Below are 16,692 nucleotides of genomic sequence, written 5' to 3' on the forward strand. Positions count from 1 at the left end.
ATAGTGATATTGGAGAGTGGAACCGTGAAAGGGAGGGGAGAGAGTGAGTGGATGAGACAGAATCAGAGACTGCTGTGAATGAAGAGATTGAAGGAGGCGGGGGGGGAGAGAGAGAGAGAGAGAGTGCCAGAGAGAGAGAGATTGGGAACTGGAAGTGAGAGGGTGGAGGCTAGGAGGACAAAGATAGATAGGTTTGGGACTCTGTATACCTGTGCCGCCACTTTAAATGAATTATGGACCTGTATTCCGACTGAAGCTCAGCACCTCGCACTTGTTTACACTAAAATCCATCCACCATTTTTGCAGCTGGTCCAGATCCCGCTGGAATCCAATAGTCGACCTTGTTGTCCACTGCGCCCCCAATCTTAGTGTCATCCGTAAATGTTCGGATCCAGTTAACCACATTACCATCTAGATCAATGATAGAGATGTCAGACAACAGCAGACCCAGCACACATCCCTTTGGCACTCCACAGGTCACAGGCCTCCAGTCAGGGAGGCAATCACTGTCTCACTTCTCCCGCAAAGCTAATACTTAATACAATTTACTCCCTCTCATTGAATGCCAAACAACTGAACTTTCTTGACAAGCATCCCATGCGGGACCTTGTCAAGTATCTTCCTAAAGTCCGTACACGCAACATCCACTTCCTTGTCTTCATCAACGTTCCTTAAATTCCCTTAAAACTCTCTCATATTCATTAGACACAAGCTGCAGGGGACAAAACTATGCTGACTATCCCGAATCAGTCCTTGTCCATCCAAATACTTAAAGACCCAATCCCTCAGAATACCGTCCAATATCTTTCCCTCGACTGATGTCAAGCTCACACCAGCAGAAACCCTTTTCTTAAACAGCGGGACAACATTTCATATTACCCATCGACTCGATGGGGCAGTGGCCTAGTTCTGATCTTTTATCTTCTGGTCGTGTAGATTCGCTCAAAGAGGGAAATCAGATCAGCCATGACGAAATGGTGGAGCCCATACGCGGGGCCAATTTCCCCAATTCTGCTCATATACCTTCCGGTCTTACTCGCTATCCTCCGATTTTGCGGTGCCTCACCCGTCGCTACGAATGGTTGAAGTATCTCCGCTGGAGCCCGAGCAATTTCTGCATTTGCCTCCCACAGGTTCCGAAGGGACACCTTGGCAGGCCTGGGAGTTTCTCCACCGAATTTACTTCAAGGCAGTAACATGTCCGCCTCTGTAATAAGTATATGGTCCATGATCTGCTTTGCCCCACTTCTATATATTTTGTCTTGATTCTGAGTCCGTTTTCCTAATAAATACAGATGCAGAATAAAACCTGCAAGATCCCTCCCATCTCTATTGGCTACACGCATTGATTACCGTTCTGATCTTCCAGAGGATCAATCTTGTCCCTTGCAATTCTTTTGCTCTTGGCATTTCTGCAGAATCCCCTTAGGACTCCAGTTCACATTGTCTCCTTGGTCAACCTGATGTCTCCTTTAACCTTCCTGATTCTCCTTCAGTATTCTCTTGAATCTCTCTTACCCCAGAAGTACCTCAGTTGCCCCGACCTGCCTACACCTGCTAAGCAACTCCATATCTTTCTTAACTAGGGCCTCAATATCTCCTGAAAGCCAAAACTCTGTAAACCTGTTATATTTACCTTTTATTTTGAAAGGCACATGCAAGCTTGGTGCAATCAACATTCCACTTTTGAAGGTTTCCCGTTCACCAGTTACACCTTTGCCTGACAGCAGCGTGTCTCAGTGCACAATTCTCAAATCCTTTCAGATACCATCGAAATTGGCCTTTCCCCAATTTAGAATCTCAACCCGCAGGCCAGACCGTACCTTATCTATACTTCCTTCGAAACTAATGGCATTGTGATCGCTGGATGTAAAGAATTTGCCTACACAATCACCTGTCACCAGCCGTGTCTCAGTATCTAATCGCGAATCAAGTCTCGCACACTCTCTCGTTGGGACCTCCATGTACTGATTAAGGAAACTTTTCTGATCACATCTAACAAACTCTATCAATCTAGGCCTTTTGACTATGGGAGACCCTGTCAATGTGTGCAAAGTTAAAATCACCTACTTTCACAAACTTATGTTTCTTTAAACAATCCGGGATCTCTCTACAAATTTGTTCCTCGAAATCCGTAGGACTGTCAGGTAGACTGTAATATAGTCCCAGTAATGTGGTCCTACTTTGGTTATTACTCAGTTTTACCCTTAGCGCCTCACTGGAGGAATTCTCCAGTCTGTCCTGACGGAGCATTGCCCTGACATGTTCCCTGACTGGTAACGCCACCGCTCCTCCTGTAATCCGTCCCGCTCCGTGGCGTCTAAAACAACGCAACCCCGGAATACTGATCTGTCAGTCCTGCCCCTGTCGCAGCCAACTCTCACTAATGGCTACAATATCACAAAACCTTGTTTCGACCCAAGCTCTGAGCTCGTCCGCCTTCCCTTCAATAATTCTTGCATTGAAATATACTCAGCTCAGAACATCAGTCGCAACATGCTTTACCTTTTGATTCCTGACTTTGCCTGAGGGCTTAACATCTGTTTGAGAAACTTGGAGAAGTACGGGGATGGGAGGGGTATGGAGAGCATGTCAGTGCGAATCGGCAGGTAAGTAATTTGACACGGAGACGGGGAGCAGTGTCCTGGACTTATTTCATAATTTATTGGCATAATTTACATACTACTATTTAACTATTTATGGTTCTATTACTATTTATTATTTATGGTGCAACTGTAACGAAAACCAATTTCCCCCGGGATCAATAAAGTATGACTAAGACTATGACTATAACACTCCCGGTGGGGAATACAGAGACTGAGAATTGTGTGCGGTAAAACACCCCGCTGTCGTATATGGAGACCGGAACCATACGCGGTAAAATTCCCCTTGTGGAACCGAAGGTTTGTTCCGTGACTTGTGAACATACATGATTAAGACGCTGCCACTGGTGACTGAATAAATAGTTAGTCTAACAATTCTAACCAGACACATCTCCATCTGCCTCAGCCCTTTTCCCTCAGCAGTCCCTCCTCACAACACCTCCTCCTCATCCGGCCCGCTACTCCAACCCTCCCTTCTTGCTCCCTCTCTCCCTTATCGTCTCTCCACTCCCTCACCCCTTCCTTATCATCTCCCCTCTCAATCATCCCTGCTTCCACACCGCCTCTCTCCCTCACACTTCCCTGTCCTCTGTTCCTCAGTTACACCCCTAACTCGCCCAGTCTCTCCCTCTCTTTTACCCCTCCTTCCTCGCCTCCCATCGCCATCACTTTCCTCTCTCACACGCCCCACATGCTCACCGTTCCCTCCAGATTCGTTCACTCCCTTTGCCTCAAATGCGTCTCCCTCAGCCCTCTCTCCTCACCTACTTGTTCAATCGCACTTTCCTCCTCGCTGCTCCTCTCACTCACTCAGCCGCCCGCCCACCCGCCTGCCCCCAAAACACACACCTCCTTCCTCTCCCTCGCCATCTCCCGAACCGCTTCCCTCTCCGTCTCTCTTCTATCCTTCAGACTCTCCATACCCCACAGTCCCTCCTCACACTCCCCTTTCTCCCTACTCCTCTCTCCTGTCTCCATCTTCACCTCTCTCACCCTCTGTCCTGTCTCTCTTTATCTCTCCCACCCTCTCTTCCCTTCTCTCCTTCTACCCCCTCTATTCAACTTACTCTCCCATACTCTCTCACATCCCACTCCCCCTGTCCCCGCCCCTATCACCCGCCATCTCACTCGCAATCTGTCACCGTCTTCCCCTCCCTATCTCTTGCTCTCCCTTCTCCTCACTCTTTCCCCTATCTCCTCTTTCTTATTCTCCAGTCTCACACCCTCGCCGCCTCTCTCTAACCCATTCTCCCTCTCTATCTCTCTCCCTATGGCCCACCCTATCCCACTCGCTCTACCACACTCTCTCCCTACTGGTTTCCGTATCCCACACTGTCTCCCCCCACCCCCATCCTCTTAATCCACCTCTCACCCCACGCACTCTCTTCTTCGTTCTCTCTCTCTCCCTCCCTCCCTCCCTTCTCCCTCTCTCCGTCTCTCTCCCTCTCTCTGTTCACATTCCGCGCCCTCCACCTCATCCCATACATACATCAACAATATGTAAATGCCAAGTGCATTTGTATCTGGGATCTTTGTGGGTTCCAGATCCTCGGTAATGGTGTTTATATTACGGAATGACGCAGCTGGGAATGACGTTGAATCATATATTAAAATGAATTATGAAAAATATCTTTCAAACAACTGCAGAAAGTTGTCATCTGAGTTAAACATGAAAAAGAAGGTTCGGATAGATACAGATTCTTTCGCTGTTCCCTGCCGCAGAAAGGGTTAAATACAATATTAAAGTGTCTTTGTTCACACCCGAATGAGAGGGTTTTGCCGAACTAGTTCGGTTTGATTGCAGCCTAAAGGCGGCTCCCTGTTCTCAGGAATGTGCCCGGACAGGAAGTTGCTTACACACAGAGCCTGGACTGCGAGTTTCACAGAACAACAATCCGTACCTTCCAAATCAATCAATGATCTGCCTCTTCTCCTTCCATTCCCGTTCTGCTGAAGGGTCTTGGATCGAAATATCGACTGGTTATACCCATCCATAGATGCTGCCCGGCCTGTAGCGTTTCTCCCGCAGTGTGTGTGTTGCCATGGTTACGGGAGATCAGCGCGAGGGTGCGAGAGGGCGCCCATGGGTGCAGTGGGCGGGGAAGAAGCGACTTCAGAACACCCGTCCTTTCAGAATATTCCTGGGGAAAGATTCATTTTCTGATATGTATCTTGTATCTTTATTTAAAACCAACCAGTTGTCTGTGTTTTGGATCAGTGATTAATATGGTATCGTATGAGGAACGTCCAGCAGCTCTTGGGCTGCATTTGCTGGAGTTCAGTAGAATGAGGGGGATCTCATAGAAACATTCCGAATGTTAAAAGGCCTGAACAGATTAGATATGGCTAAGTTATTTCCTATGGTAGGAGATTCTAGGACAAGAGGGCACGGCTTCAAGATCGTAGGACGTCCTTTTAGAACTGAGATGCGGAGAAATTACTTCAGTCAGAGGGTGATAAATCTGTGGAATTTGTTGCCACGAGCGGCTGTGGAGGACAAGTCATTGGGTGCGTTTAAGGCATCGATTGATAGGCTCTTGATTAGCCAGGGCATCAAAGGGTATGGGGAGAAGCCAGGGGAGTGAGAATGACCGGAAGAATCGGATCAGCGCATGATTGAATGGCGGAGCGGACTCGATAGGCCGAATGGCCTACTTCTGTTCCTATATCTTATGGTCTTATGTCATCTCCTCTTTTCTGAATCTCGCCTGACGGGGGTTGTGTTTGCATTTCTCTTGTTTCCTGATTTGCACGCTTGAGTTTTTTTTTCTAGAATTTATGTCAAGATTAATATCAGTTCTAAAACGGTTTAAATCCACATGATAACAAGAAACACCAATCAGCCTGCCGTGTTCGGGCAGATTACGGAATACTGATTCCAGAGCGAAACAAGTTACCACTGCTTTCTCAAAGTACAAGCAAGCATGCGAGTCAGTTTCTTGTAGCTCGGTATATCAGGACAGTCTATCAGGCTTTCCCAAGCGCAGACATGTGACGATTCTTAGAACAAGGAAGCACAGACATAGCTATTTTACCATCTCATCTACAAAGCACATTTCAGTCACACAGTGTACATTAACCGCAGGTACGTGATTACAGGCTTTGAATTCACATACTACAAGAAGATCATTAACCCCTTAAAGTTCGTCACTATGTCTGACCATTTTTCTTCCACGGGGTGGAAAACCCTCTTGACGAACCTCGTATCCCCATTGGTTGGTACCTTAGACTGACATCATCTGATACCCATGGAAGTAAAATATCGCGGTAGTCATTTGACGAGAAGTGGCACGTTGCCTGGGAGATGACAGAGCACGGGTTGTCAGCACGAGCAAGGACCGCGAGACTGACGAAGCTCCGTGAGAGGGCGCGCGTGGCGCAGTGGGCGGGGCCGTGTAATGACGCACGAGAGCGATGGGGAGTCTGCAGGATGAGTGAAAGCGAACGGGAAGCGCGTCTTGTCTTCCCAGACCGTGTTGCCCAGCACCCGCTCAATTCCCCAACCCCTGCTGGGGTCCGGAATTCACACTGAAAATGGAATATAAATGCATAATCAGTGCAATATTAATTTTATGTTCGGTCAACTAAAAATTTACGTGTGCATTCGCAAACACTCATTCGATTGGTTTACTCCAAATCAGTTGTCACCGATTCTCTTGTGAACAGCGCAATGTGCACTTGTAGGCCAGCCAGCCCCTCAGATCGGCTACTTCAGGCAGCAATCTGATTTTAACCCGAGGGCCAATACGAATAATCCAAGTGCGAGTGGAGCGGTCATTCTTTTTCATTCTGTCACTGATAAGAATGGCTTTATCTCATCCGGCTTAGGCGAGATCAGGTTTGGGTGAGGTACATTGTCCTGTAAGTTACTCGCTTTGTGCGCTCACTTGTTCATTCCCCATTTGTTTTGCAGAGCAGATTAGAGCGAATAGCTCCTGTGCAGTGTTCCGTACTCTGTGTGGGATGTGGGAAGTCTGGGAGACCTCTAGTCCTCCAGATAAACACATCTGCGCCAGGTACACCGAGTAGCGCCCCCTGAGAGAAGGTGTTAAGGAACTGGAGCTGCAGCTCGATGGCCTTCGACTCACACGGGATAATGAGCGGGCGATAGACAGGAGCTAAAGGGAAGTAGTGACCTCTAGGTTGCAGGAGATGGGTAACTGGGCGGCTGTCTGGAGAAGGAAGGATAATACACAGCCAGTGTGGCAGTCTAGCGATCACAATGCCATTATTTTAAAAGTAAATATAGTTAAGGAAGGGTCTGGCCTGCGAGTTGAGATTATAAATTGTTGAAAGGCCAATGTTGATGGTATCTAGAAAGGCTTTGAGAATTGTGCATTGAGACTCACTGTTATCAGGTAATGGTGTTCTTGGTGAGCGGGAGGCCTTCAAAAGTGACATTTTCAGAGTACCAAGCTTGTACATGCTTGTCAGAATAAAAGGTAAATATAACAGGTTCAGAGAACTTTGGTTTTCAAGAGATCTTGAGCAAATATTGATGAAATAAATGGAGTTGCTTAGCAGTTATCGGCAGGTAGGGACAACAGAGGTATGGGAGAAGCAAGAGAACACTTAAGGAATGATCAGGAAGGTTAAAGAAGACGTGAGGTTGCCCAATGAAACAAAGTGAACTAGAATCCAACGGGGATTCTACAGAAATGCAATGTGCAGAAGAATTGTAAGGGACAAAATTGGTTCTCTGGAAGACCAGAATGGTAATCAATGCATGAAGCCAATAGTTATGGTGGTGTTGGGGGGCGGGGGTTATGTCGGTTTTATTCGGGAGACGGAGGCAGAATCTACGCAGAATGTATAGAAGTGGGGCAAAGCAGCTCATGGAACATATATTTATTACAGAGGCGGACATGTTGCTGCCTTGAGGCAAATTAGTTGGGCAAACACCCAGGTCCTGCCAAGGTGTTCCTTCGGAACTTGTGGGTGGCAAGTGCAGAATCTGCTCGGGCTCCAGCAGAGATGGTTAAATCATTCTTAGCGACGGGTGAGACAACGGGAAATTGGAGAATAGCGAATAAGACGATAAGATAAAGGGGCAGATTTGGGGAATTTGTCCCACCGAGTCGGCACTGCCATTTCATCCTGGCTGATCTAATTACCGTCTCTGACTCAATCTACACGACCATAAGATAAACCATCAGCATTAGGTCACTTGCCCCATCGTGTCGATGGGTGATGTGTAATGTTGTTCCGCTGTTTAAGAAAGGCTCTCTCCTGATGTGAGCTTGACGTCAGTCGTGGGAAAGATATTGGATAATATTCTAAGGGATCGGGCCCCTGAGTATTTGGACGGACAGGAGCTGATGAGGGATAGTCAGCACAGTTTTGTGCCCTGCAAGTCGTGTCTAATGTATACGATAGAGTTTTAAGGGGAATTTACTTGGAACGTTGATGAAGGCAAGGAAGTGGATGTGTGTGCATGGACTTCAGCAAGATATTTGACAAGGTCCCGCATGGGATGCTGGTCAATGAAGTTCAGTTGCTTGACATTCAATGCGAGGCTGTAAATTGTATTAAGATTTGGCTCTGCGGGAGAAGCGAGAGAGTGATTGCCTCTCCTACTGGAGGCCTGTGAATTGTCAAAGTGATCAGTACCGGTTCTGCTGTTGTTTGACATCTATGTCATTGATCTGGATGATAATGCAGCTAACTGAATCCGCACATTTGAGGATGACTCCAGTATTGGGGGTGCAGTGGACAACGAGGAAGACTATTGGATTCCAGCGGGTTCTGGACCAGCTGTACAACTGGGGGATGAATGTTAATGCTGACAAGTGCGAGGTGCTGCACCTCAGTCGGACCACCCAGGGTGAGATTTACACAGTGAACGGTGCACTGGGGTGTGCGGTGGAACAAAAGGATCTGGCAACACTGGTCCATAATTCATTTACGTGGTGTAGAGGTATATAGGGGTCGAAATGAAAGCTTTTGGCCCGCTGCCTTTCATAAATCAAAGGCTGATTACAGGAGACAGGATGTAATGTTGAAGTTGTATGAGACGCCATTGAGGCCTAACTGGGAGTATTGTGCGCAGGTTTGGTCAACTACTAACAAGAAAGCTATAAATCAGGTTGAACCAGTTCAGAGGAAATTTACAAAAATCTTGTCGGATCTGGAGGACCTGAGTTATAAGGAAAGATTGGACAGGTTCGCACTTTATTTCTTGAAGCGTAGAAGATAGAGGGGGATTTGACAGAGGCATAATAAATACTAAAGGGAGCATATAGGGTAAATGCAAGCAGGATCTTACCACTGAGCAACGCACACACACAATGCTGGAGGAACTCAGCAGGCCAGGCAGCATCTGTAGACAAGTGTAAACTGTCGACGTTTCGGGCCGAGACCCTTCATCAGGACTGAGACTGAAATGTTTACTCCTTTCGATAGATGCGGCCCGGTCTGTTGAGCTCCAGCGGCATTGTGTGCGTGTGGCTTTGACTTCCAGCACCTGCAGATTTTATCGTGTTTCTTTTTCCATTGAGGTTGGGCGAGACTACAGTCTGTGGTCATGGCAGAAGGACGAAAGTTGAAAAGCTGAAGAGGAAAATGAGGGGAAATGTTTTCACTCACTGGATCGTGAGAATGTGGAACGAGCTGCTACCGCAGTTGCTGCATGCATGCTCGTTTACAACGTTTCAGAGAAGGTTGGATAGGTACATGGATGTCAGGGGCATGGACGGCTGTGGGTCGGGGCAGGTCGATGCGAATAGGCGGTTTTTTTCACAGAATAGATGTGTCTCCTTATTGGAAATCAAATCCACATCCAACTGCCATCGCTCCTTCAACAGCGCTCATTCCCAAACAACCTGTCACTCCCTACATGGGTCCAGTTTCTGGCCATTTGGAATGGGCGTCTTTCAAGAAAGATAAATTTCTCAAAACTTTCTGGCGCAGTGTGAATCAACAACTCGCTGGTTAACCGAGGGCGAAGGTTTTTCTTTTGACAAGAATTGCCCTGATTGAAATACAATAATCAGTTAATACTGATGTCAATAAATGAATAGTCGTAAACATCCCTGACTCGTACACGGGCGAACGGGTTTGGTTTGTTTCCAGAAGAAAGGATGAAATTACGTGTCCCGGAACATAGAGTCATATAAAACGACAGCACAGAAACAGGCCCTTCAGCCCATCTAGTCAATACCGAAACCAGTTAAACTGCCTACCCCCACCGACCTACATCGGGATCAGAACCCTCCATATCCCCACTATCCATGTATCGATACAAACTTCGCCTGAACGTTGAAATCAAGCTCGCCTGCACCACTTGTGCTGCAGGTTCATTCCATCCTGTCACCACTCTCTGAGTGAAGAACAATTACCTGAAGGTAAACCTGGGTAATTGCTAAAGTAAGTACATGTTAGGTACAGCATTGTGGACCGAAGGGCCTGTATTGTGCTATAGGTTATCTATGTTTCTGTTTCCTCTCACGTTCCCCATAAACTTCTCACATTTCACCCTGATTGTAGCCCTACCCAACCTAAACAGAAAAAGCCTGCTTGCATTTACCACATCTATGCCCCTTGTAATTGTGTATAATTCTATCAAATCCCCCTTCCACTTTCTAAGGAATCCAGGCTTACCCTGCTCAACCTTACCTTTTAACTGAAATCCCCCAGACACTGCAACATTTTTGTATTTTCTCTGTACTCCTTCAAACTTGTTTGCACCTTTCCTGTAAGTAGGTGGCCAAAACTTCACACAATTCTCCAAATTAGACTTCACCACCGTATTATACAACTTCAACATAACTTTTTATCTCCTGTACTCAATACACCGACGTATGAATGGCAACGTGCCAAAAGCTTTCGTTACCACCTGTGGCACAATTTTTAATGGATTATGGATCTATGTCCGCAGATCCCTTTCTTTAATCACAGTCCTCAGTGCCCCACCGTTCACTGTGTAAGACCTAGCCTGGCTGGTCCGGCAGAGGTGAGAAACCTTGCACTTTTCTGTATTAATTCCCATCGGCCATTTTTCAGCCCATCTTTACAGCTGATGCAGATCCTTCTGCAAGCCGTGATGCCGTCCTCACTGTCCACTACAGCCCCAAACTTGGTGCTATCCGCAACTCTGCTCATCAGTAAACCAAATTATCCTCCAGATCATTGATAGAGATGGGAAACAACAAACGACAAAGCACCGATCCCTGCGGCTGTCTGTCCTGAGGCTGTGTCCTCTTGTCCTGGACTCCCCCACGTCCTTTCCACATCTACTGTGTCTCGGCCTTTCAACATTAGAAAGGATCCAATGAGATTCCCCCCACCGCCCGCCCCCCTCCATCCTTCTGGATTCCAGCGCGTGCTGACCCAGAGTCATCAAACGTTCCTCGTGTGATAACCCTTTCATTCCTGGAATCGTCCTTGTGAAGCTCCTCCTGACCCTCTCCAATTCCAGCACATCCTTTCTAAGCCGAGGGACCGAAACTGTTCACAATCCTCAAGGTTAGGCCTCACCCGGGCCTTGTTATGTCTCATCGTTGCTCTTGTACTCTAGAACTCTTGAAATGAATGCTAACATGACATTTACCCTTTTCACCACCGACTCAACCTGCAAGTTAAACTTCTGGGTGTTCTGCACAAGGACTCCCAAGTCCATCTGCATTTCAGATTCCTGGATTTTCTCCCCGTTATAAAAATAGTCCGCACATTTATTTCTACTACCAAAGTACATGACCATGCATGTTTGAACATTTGCCACTTTCTTGCCCATTCACCTAATCTGTCTAAATCCTTCTGCATCTTACCTGTTTCCTGAACTCTACTTGCCTCTCTACCAATCTTCGTATCATCTGCAAACTCGGCGACAAACCCATCTGTTCTGCAATCTAAATTTCTAATATACAGCAGGAAAAGAAATGCTTCCAACACCTACCACTGCGGAACACCACTAGTCACTGGCAGCCAACTAGAAAAATGACCCTTTTATTCTCACTTGCTGCCTCCTACCAATCAGCCAAGGCTCCAACCACCTTATTAACTTTCCTGCAATACCATAGGCTCTTAACTTGGTAAGCAGCCTCATGTGTGGCACCTTGTTAAAGGCTTCTGAAAGTCCAAATACACAACATCCACAGCATCCCCTTTATCTATCCTACTTGTCATTTCCTCAAAGAATTCCAACAGGTCGGTCAGGCAAGATTATCTTGTACTGTGTCACCAACTACACTATTATTTCTCTTTTATTTTTAACATACTTGAAAAACTTTTACTATCTATTTTGATATTATTTTCTAGCTTACTTTCATATTTCATTCGATTCCTTCTAGTGATTTTTAGTTGCTACCTGTAGGTTTTTTAAAACAAACTTCCTAGTCCTCTATCTTCCGACTATTTATTGCTTTGTTGTATGCCCTTTCTTTTGCTTTTACAATGGCTTTGACTTTCCTTGTCAGCCACAATTGTACTATTTTGCAATTTGAATATTTCTTCATTTTTGGAATACACATGTCCTGCAGATTCCTCTTTTTTGTTTTCCAGAAACGCACGGCATTGCTGCTCTGCTGACATCCCTGCCTGCAGCTCCATCCAATTTACTCTGGCCAACTACTCTCTCATTCCAATGGAATTTACCTGACTCCACATAAATACTGCAACATGAGATTATATCCGATTATCAGTCTGGTCTTCCAAAGGTCCAATTTAACCCTTGCAATCCTTTTGCTCTGAACATGTTTGTGGAATTCCCAAAGATTTTCCTTCACCTTGTCTACTGGAGGAACATCATGCCTTCTTTTAGCCTCCCGGATTTCTTTCTTGAGAGTTCTCCTGCACTTGTTATACTCCATAAGGACCTCATGTGATCCTACTTGCCATTCTCTGCTGTGAACCTCCTTCTTCTTTTAACCGGCGCCTCAATTTCTCTTGGCTATCAATGTTCCTACACTTGTTATTCTTCCCTTTCATCTGCCAGGCACTTGCAGGCTTTGTAGTCTCAAATTTCTTTTTAGAGGCCTCACACCATCCAAGTACACTTTTGCTAGAAGGCAGCCTTTAATATAACCTCAGTAACGTGGCCATACCTTACTTATTTCCCATATCCACACAGAACGCCTCAGTAGTCGGGTTTCTACAATTTGTCCTGACGGAGCACTGCCGTGACATTTTCTCTGACTGGTAACGCCACCCCTTCTTCATTAATCCTCCCCGCTCTGAAACGCCTTAAAGAACGGTTTCCCGAAATAGCTGTGACGGGTGTGGAGTGTTTGTGCTGAAACTCGCCCTACGCCGGACAGCCCCGTTCACACGCGGGGTGGAGCCTCAACCCGGCTGGATCAAACTTACAGCCTGGGATTGGCTGAATAAAACGGAGAAGCTCCGCCCCGCTGGTTGCGTCAGAGGAATAAGGAGGAAAAGAGAGATCGACCCGGAAATCCAGACACAAACTACCTGCGAACACGGGGGAAGGTTCACACAGCTTCTGTAATTCTGTCTGTGTTTGCTGGATTTTTCCTAGTTCCCTCACCTCCCGCTGACCGACCTGTACCAGACCGGTGAGGAGGTGTGGGACCAGAACTACGAACTGCCTCATAAACCCGGCTCATCCGGACCTGTCCGTCTGTAATCAGCGACTGACACTCTATAACCGAATAGGGTCGGGAGCGGCAGCACAGACTGAATTCTCGGTGCATGGTCGGCACATTTGTCATCCGGGACAGCACTGAACACCGTCCGGTATCAACATCAGAGGTAAATGTTGTCTCCGATTCTGCAGATCAGTGTGCCATTACAGCGGGGCTCGGCTTTTGTCGGGATCGTGGGGGGAATACAAGGGTCGAAGGCAGCTCTGACACGTTCAACGAAGAAATTTTTGACCAAATGCATTAAAAGAAACGACATTGTTACCTTCAGTCACACACATTTTTTAGAGTGGTTTGTACTGAGTCAGTACAGATGAAGCTTGCTCACGATAATAATATCCAAAATGTCCCGCGGGGCAGGGCCGGGTCCCTTCTCCGATTTCTCTGTCTCTCTCACAGTCACACACAGAGACACAGATACACGCACACACAGTTAAAACTAACTACCCAGAATAACAGGGTGACCGTGAGATTTTACGGTTTTACTGTTCGGGACGTGACGGTAGAGAATGCCACAGAGCAATTTATTTAATTAAATCGCAAAGTATGATATGAAAACTACAAATGATGGCAGTTTGTGGTAAAATTAAATGCTGGAATCTCACAAAGTCTGGTCGCAATCGTAACCAGTAGTCATTCAGGCTGCAGACACTGGGGAACTTTCTTTACTATATCAACGGGTGTTTATTGTTTTATTTTCTGTAACAGAAATAATTAAATACAACATTAAACCACCTTTGTGCACAGCTGCAGTGGAGTGGAACTGGTTTGTTTGGTTTCAGCAGAGGATCCGCCCTGTGGACAGGCAGCAGCTTGTACACAGAAAATCGCGCTGTGAGTCTCACAGAACAGTAACACCGGGCCCTCTCCCATAGATAATAAATATCTGTCGCTGCACTGGCTGGAATGAAGTTAGCAGAAAACCACTTGAAAATATATCGACACGGAGACTGAACAATCTTCGTGAATTGAGGTGAGACTGATTCAGATTCTGTTATTTATTTCGGATCTTTATTTCCAATCAACACGTTACCTGTGTTTTGGATCAGTGACCAAGAAGTCACCATTTCTATTGTAACCCTCCTCGGGCGGTTGTGGTGTCAGTGATCCTGTAGTTTTCCTTCTGCACGTGTGAGAGCTTCCACAATTTATGTGAAACATAAAAGCAGTTCTCGAACCAGGGGTTACGATTTCAAAGCCAGTGTGCGAAAAGCTGTTTAGCCAACACGGGTTCCGTATCCAAACTTGTCATTTCAGATGAATTCATGTTCTTTCTTCTATGTGACTGTGTATATTGTGGGTGTTCCGAGCTGATCTCCTCAACGTCGTGTGAAATCAAAGACTTTGATTTTGCTTAAGGCTTCGATACATTGCAAACATCTGGGGGTGGGGATGGGGAAACAGTTTCAGAAAGCAGCACGTGGTATTGCAAAGCGAAAACCATGATTTCACTGTGTGGGACAGAAAGCTCGATGGGCTGAGTGGTCAATTCTGTGTGTCATGTTCACAAGAAAAGCTCTGACGACAGTTACCGTAAATCAATTTAATGCGAACGGAGCAGAACACATGTAAATACCTGTCGCTGAACCAAAGCCAAACATTGCCGTAATGTTTGGAAGGGAGGAGAACAGGAAAATCTAAAAAGAATCTAATCTAAAATTACATCATCCAGGCCGCTGACATAGGTGATAAACAGCAATGGACCCAGCGCCGATCCCTGGGATATCCCACCACCCACTGGTCACCAGTCAGAGGGTTAAACCATCTTTCAGCATTTGCTGGTTTCTCCCGCACAGCCGATGGCGAAGCCAATTTATCACCACATCCAGAATTTCCAAGTCGCTGAACCTCAGACCATAAGATAGAGGAGCAGCATTAGGCCATTCAGCCCATCGAGTCTGCTCCACCGTTCTATCATGGTTAATCCCGGATCCCACTCAACCCCATACACCTGCCCTGTCGCCATATCCTTTAATGCCCTGACCGATCAGGAAACTATCAACTTCCGCCTTAAATATATGCCTGGGCTTGGCCTCCACCGCAGTCCGTGGCAGAGTATTCCACAGATTCATTCCTCTCTGGATAAACAAACAATCTTCCTTACCTCTGTTCTAAATGGTCGCCCCTCAATTTTGAGGCTCTGCCCTCTAGTTCAGGATACCGTCACCATCGGTAACATCCCCTCTACGTCCATCTTGTCCAGTCCTTTCAACATTCAGTAGGTTTCAATCAGATCCACACACATTCTTCTAAATTCCACTGAGTTCAGGCTCAAAGCTGCCATACGCTTCTCATATGTTAACCCCTTCATTCCCGGAATCTTGTTCGTGAACATCCTCTGGACTCTCCAATGACAACACATCCATTCTGAAATATGGAGACCAAATCTGTTAGCTATACTTCGAGCGCGGCCTAACCAGTGTCTTACAAAGGTTCAGCATAATCTCCTTGCTTTTATACTCTATTCCACTTCAAATAAATGCCAACATTACATTTGCCTTTTTCCCAAAGACGCAACCTGTAAATTAACCTTCTGGGAGTCTTGCACGAGGACTCCTAAGTCCCTCTGCATCTCCGATGTCTGAAACTTCTCTCCATTTAGATAATAGTCTGCACTATTGCTCTTTTTACCAAAAAGCATTACCATACATTTCCCAACAATTAATCCATCTGCCAATTTTTTGCCCCCTCTTCCAATTTGCCTAAATCCTGTTGCAATCGCGTTGCTTCCTCAGCCCCACCTACCCCCTCCAGTTATATTCGCATCATCCACAAACTTTGCCACAAAGCCATCAATTCTATTATTTAAATCATTGACAAACAATGTGAAAAGTAGCTGTCCCAATACTGACCCCTGAGAACCGCCACTAATCACCGGCAGCCAGCCAGAAAAGGCCCCTTTTATTCCCTCATGTTGCCTCTTGCCTGTCAGGCATTCCAGTCTCCATGCCAGTATCATATCTGTAACGCCATCAGATGTTATCTTGTTAACCTGTCTCACGTGTGGCACCTTATCAAACGCCTTCTGAAAATTCAGGTAAATGATATCCATTGTCTAAGCCCTTCTGGCATCCCTAAGGAAGCCATAATATTGTTTTCCTTACTACTCCGACAGCATCATATCTGAGGCCGGCCTAATAGCGCCAGGAGATGTGACTGTAAGATGACCGGGACGAGATGCTCGTTATTACACGGTGCTGTGAAAGAACAGCAGCTCAAAGGGGAAAACTCGGAGTAGATGTTAACTAAGGATTCCGAATGTCCTTCAATGGAGATATAGAGGTAATAGTAATGCAGAATAAGTGTGATTTTAAATACTTAATAGCAGGGAAAAGGAGGCTGCGGAGAGAGTAAACACCAGAGATTTTGCGGATGCGGAAAAAAAAGAGATTCGCACCCGAAAAGTAAGCATACAGGTACAGCAGACAGTGAGAAAGCTAATGGCATATTGGCCTTCATAACAAGGGGAGTTGAGTATAGGAGCAAAGAGG

The 16,692-nt window shown here is 46.3% G+C and overlaps 1 long non-coding RNA gene across 1 annotated transcript; it reads left to right on the forward strand.

Annotated features, from left to right (window-relative positions):
* Window positions 1–13,029: 13,029 nt before the first annotated feature.
* On the forward strand, window positions 13,030–16,335 carry LOC134342213 (uncharacterized). The gene is made up of 3 exons (XR_010016967.1): window positions 13,030–13,310; window positions 13,984–14,174; window positions 16,317–16,335. It is a non-coding gene; the product is annotated as an uncharacterized LOC134342213 (long non-coding RNA).
* The last annotated feature ends 357 nt before the right edge of the window (window positions 16,336–16,692 follow it).

The sequence above is a fragment of the Mobula hypostoma genome, unplaced genomic scaffold, assembly GCF_963921235.1.
Source record: "Mobula hypostoma unplaced genomic scaffold, sMobHyp1.1 scaffold_88, whole genome shotgun sequence".
Classification (NCBI taxonomy): Eukaryota; Metazoa; Chordata; class Chondrichthyes; order Myliobatiformes; family Myliobatidae; genus Mobula; species Mobula hypostoma.